Source organism: Hemibagrus wyckioides, linkage group LG06 (genome assembly GCF_019097595.1).
Source record: "Hemibagrus wyckioides isolate EC202008001 linkage group LG06, SWU_Hwy_1.0, whole genome shotgun sequence".
Taxonomy (NCBI): Eukaryota; Metazoa; Chordata; class Actinopteri; order Siluriformes; family Bagridae; genus Hemibagrus; species Hemibagrus wyckioides.
In genome coordinates, this window is record NC_080715.1 from 2,192,073 (window position 1) to 2,197,072 (window position 5,000).

Consider the following 5,000-nt stretch of genomic DNA (forward strand, 5'->3'; position numbering starts at 1 on the left):
GGAGCTGGATGGATGAGGAACTGGTGCAGAGCATCAGGAGACCATCACAGCCGAAACACAGCGTTCGCTCTTCATCTACAAGAGACTCCTTCAGCTCATCTTCAGCTCCTCTCGACGGGAATCAGGAGAAACAGCTCGCTAAGTCCAGCGTCATTCACATTCATCTGTAGAATCAATCAACTCAACTGAAGAGGAGATGGTCAGTTTGGGTCAGGTCATCTGTAAGTCATCAGCTACATCAGGAGACGCTGCTTTGGAGGAATTTTACTCAAATTAGCGTGGATTTTCTGCAGACTTGTTCAGAGACCTCGTGTGACATCACAACACATGTTGAATCCCTCTTCCATTCACGTGTGTGATTGAGGGTCATTAGACAAGTGGGAGGAGTTTAAAAGAAGAATCCTGAGCTAATGATTGCACCAAGTCAAGATTTCCTCACACACACACACACACTGTTATATTCATACACAGTTATATTATCACAAAGTGATGCTTTGTCATTTGTAAAAGAAGCCTTTTTTTTACTGATATGAAGAGAAAAAAAACAACTTCCTGTTATGTGGAGCAGGTCGGTGCTGGAGCTCGAGCTGGTGTTTACCGCTCAGCAGCCAAGAAGATGTGTTGAGAAATCCCCCAACTAACCCGACCTCAGGAGAGTAAACACCCTGCTGCTGCTGCTGTTATCTCTACACCATGATAGATCCAGCACTGGGAATATAAAGGACTTCTTATTCATGCTGAATAGCTGTGAAATGTACTACACTAAGTGACTAATAAACTAGTAACCCAGCAGTATGGACACTAATCCCTAAACTACTCCATTATACACTATACTGTCAAAAGTTTTGGGACACCCCTCCAAATTGAGTTCAGGTGTTGTTTTTAAGGGGTTGGCTATAACAGCTTCAACTCTTCTGGGAAGGTTTAGGAGTGTTTATGGGAATTTTTGACCATTCCTCTAGAAGCACATTTGTGAGGTCAGGTCATGGGGTCATTTGTGAGGTCTTGGTATGAAGCTGAAGCATTAAGAGTTCCTTTCACTGGAACTAAGGGGCAGAGCCCAACCCCTGAAAAACAACTCCTGAACTCAATGATCTGGAGGGGTGTCCCAATACTTTTGGCTATATAGTATATCATTTACCGCTATGAATAATGTATAGAATCATTACGTTACACACAGGATTCCTCACTACTCGAACACTTCAGTGAACTACATAGGGAGGATAAATACACCAGACTGAGTGGATAAGGACACGGCCTGTTATAGATAAATATACTGTATCCATCCCATGAGGGAGATTTTTGATTATTGAAATTCTCTGAATAAAAAGTCTTTTTCTTTGACAGCAGCTCTGATGGAGAGTGAAGGGGTTCTGATGGAGAGTGAAGGAGTTCTGATGGAGAGTGAAGGGGTTCTGATGGAGAGTGAAGGAGTTCTGATGGAGAGTGAAGGGGTTCTGATGGAGAGTGAAGGGGTTCTGATGGAGAGTGAAGGGGTTCTGATGGAGAGTGAAGGGGTTCTGATGGAGAGTGAAGGAGTTCTGATGGAGAGTGAAGGGGTTCTGATGGAGAGTGAAGGAGTTCTGATGGAGAGTGAAGGGGTTCTGATGGAGAGTGAAGGAGTTCTGATGGAGAGTGAAGGGGTTCTGATGGAGAGTGAAGGAGTTCTGATGGAGAGTGAAGGAGTTCTGATGGAGAGTGAAGGAGTTCTGATGGAGAGTGAAGGGGTTCTGATGGAGAGTGAAGGAGTTCTGATGGAGAGTGAAGGGGTTCTGATGGAGAGTGAAGGGGTTCTGATGAAGAGTGAAGGAGTTCTGATGGAGAGTGAAGGGGTTCTGATGGAGAGTGAAGGAGTTCTGATGGAGAGTGAAGGGGTTCTGATGGACAGTGAAGGGGTTCTGATGGAGAGTGAAGGAGTTCTGATGGAGAGTGAAGGGGTTCTGATGGAGAGTGAAGGAGTTCTGATGGAGAGTGAAGGGGTTCTGATGGAGAGTGAAGGAGTTCTGATGGAGAGTGAAGGAGTTCTGATGGAGAGTGAAGGAGTTCTGATGGAGAGTGAAGGGGTTCTGATGGAGAGTGAAGGAGTTCTGATGGAGAGTGAAGGAGTTCTGATGGAGAGTGAAGGGGTTCTGATGGACAGTGAAGGAGTTCTGATGGACAGTGAAGGGGTTCTGATGGAGAGTGAAGGAGTTCTGATGGAGAGTGAAGGGGTTCTGATGAAGAGTGAAGGAGTTCTGATGGAGAGTGAAGGGGTTCTGATGGAGAGTGAAGGAGTTCTGATGGAGAGTGAAGGGGTTCTGATGGAGAGTGAAGGAGTTCTGATGGAGAGTGAAGGGGTTCTGATGGAGAGTGAAGGGGTTCTGATGGAGAGTGAAGGAGTTCTGATGGAGAGTGAAGGGGTTCTGATGGAGAGTGAAGGAGTTCTGATGGAGAGTGAAGGGGTTCTGATGGACAGTGAAGGGGTTCTGATGGAGAGTGAAGGAGTTCTGATGGAGAGTGAAGGAGTTCTGATGGAGAGTGAAGGGGTTCTGATGGACAGTGAAGGAGTTCTGATGGACAGTGAAGGGGTTCTGATGGAGAGTGAAGGAGTTCTGATGGAGAGTGAAGGGGTTCTGATGAAGAGTGAAGGAGTTCTGATGGAGAGTGAAGGAGTTCTGATGGAGAGTGAAGGAGTTCTGATGGAGAGTGAAGGGGTTCTGATGGAGAGTGAAGGGGTTCTGATGGAGAGTGAAGGGGTTCTGATGGACAGTGAAGGAGTTCTGATGGAGAGTGAAGGGGTTCTGATGGAGAGTGAAGGGGTTCTGATGGACAGTGAAGGAGTTCTGATGGAGAGTGAAGGGGTTCTGATGGACAGTGAAGGAGTTCTGATGGAGAGTGAAGGGGTTCTGATGGAGAGTGAAGGAGTTCTGATGGAGAGTGAAGGGGTTCTGATGGAGAGTGAAGGGATGAAGGGGTTCAACTCGGAGAGCAGTGTTTCTATAGTAACGGCAAATAAAACAGATTAGGAAGTGTGTACTCGTTTACAGAAAGAATTGGAAGGAGTCTCCAGTGTCAAAGATCTGTAAAGCTGAAACCTGAAGAGTTTACACTTTATATGAGAGAGAGAGAGAGAGAGAGAGAGAGAGAGAGGAGTGTTTATTACTGCTAGAATTTCCACATTAACTGGTTAACATTAAAGAAAACGCTCGGCACAGTGAAGTGTCAGAGGACAAAATGTTATTTATTTATTTGTTTGTTTGTTTGTGTGTTTGTTTACTGGAGGATAAATCCGATCTGTTTCTGTTGCTCAGTGTTACAGAGAGGAAGTAAACATCGATCATGTGATCAGGATTCCATCTTATTTGTTTTTTTTTACACACACTGACACTGTTATAGACAGCAGCACTGCTGATCGTTCACTCACTCATGGCTACAGCAGGGTATACCTGGAGCAGGAGCCAGAGGTCAGGAGATAAAGCTCAGCCTCGACACTCTCATGGAGATCATTAACACTTCTTTTGCCCCCTAAGTAGTGCTCACTACATGACAGTGACCCTAGAGTGGAGTGTGTAGGGGTAGTGGTGTTTGTTTCTGAGCACAGAGATGTGTGTGCTCTTAGAAAAGTGGATCTTTAAGTGTTCCCTTGATAACAAACAGGTTCTGATGGAGAGTGAAGGGATGAAGGGGTTCTGATTGATACTGAAGGGGTTTAATAGGGAACAGAGGTTCTGTAGAGATCTTTTGTATTATCAGATTAGATTTCTACTACTTCATTGTAGAGATGCAGGATGATATAGAGATGAAGGATGATGTAGAGATGAAGGATGATGTAGAGATGAAGGGTGGTGTAGAAATGAAGGATGATGTAGAGATGAAGGATGATGTAGAGATGAAGGATGATGTAGAGATGAAGGATGATGTAGAGATGAAGGATGATGTAGAGATGAAGGGTGGTGTAGAGATGAAGGATGATGTAGAGATGAAGGATGATGTAGAGATGAAGGGTGGTGTAGAGATGAAGGATGATGTAGAGATGAAGGGTGGTGTAGAGATGAAAGATGATGTAGAGATGAAGGATGATGTAGAGATGAAGGATGATGTAGAGATGAAGGATGATGTAGAGATGAAGGGTGGTGTAGAGATGAAGGATGATGTAGAGATGAAGGATGATGTAGAGATGAAGGATGATGTAGAGATGAAGGATGATGTAGAGATGAAGGGTGGTGTAGAGATGAAAGATGATGTAGAGATGAAGGATGATGTAGAGATGAAGGATGATGTAGAGATGAAGGATGATGTAGAGATGAAGGGTGGTGTAGAGATGAAAGATGATGTAGAGATGAAGGATGATGTAGAGATGAAGGATGATGTAGAGATGAAGGATGATGTAGAGATGAAGGGTGGTGTAGAGATGAAAGATGATGTAGAGATGAAGGATGATGTAGAGATGAAGGATGATGTAGAGATGAAGGATGATGTAGAGATGAAGGGTGGTGTAGAGATGAAGGATGATGTAGAGATGAAGGGTGGTGTAGAGATGAAGGATGATGTAGAGATGAAGGATGGTGTAGAGATGAAGGATGATGTAGAGATGAAGGATGATGTAGAGATGAAGGATGATGTAGAGATGAAGGGTGGTGTAGAGATGAAGGATGATGTAGAGATGAAGGGTGGTGTAGAGATGAAGGATGATGTAGAGATGAAGGATGATGTAGAGATGAAGGATGGTGTAGAGATGAAAGATGATGTAGAGATGAAGGATGATGTAGAGATGAAGGGTGGTGTAGAGATGAAGGATGATGTAGAGATGAAGGATGATGTAGAGATGAAGGGTGGTGTAGAAATGAAGGGTGGTGTAGAGATGAAGGGTGGTGTAGAGATGAAAGATGATGTAGAGATGAAGGGTGGTGTAGAGATGAAAGGTGGTGTAGAGATGAAGGGTGGTGTAGAGATGAAGGGTGATGTAGAGATGAAGGATGATGTAGAGATGAAGGGTGGTGTAGAAATGAAGGGTGGTGTAG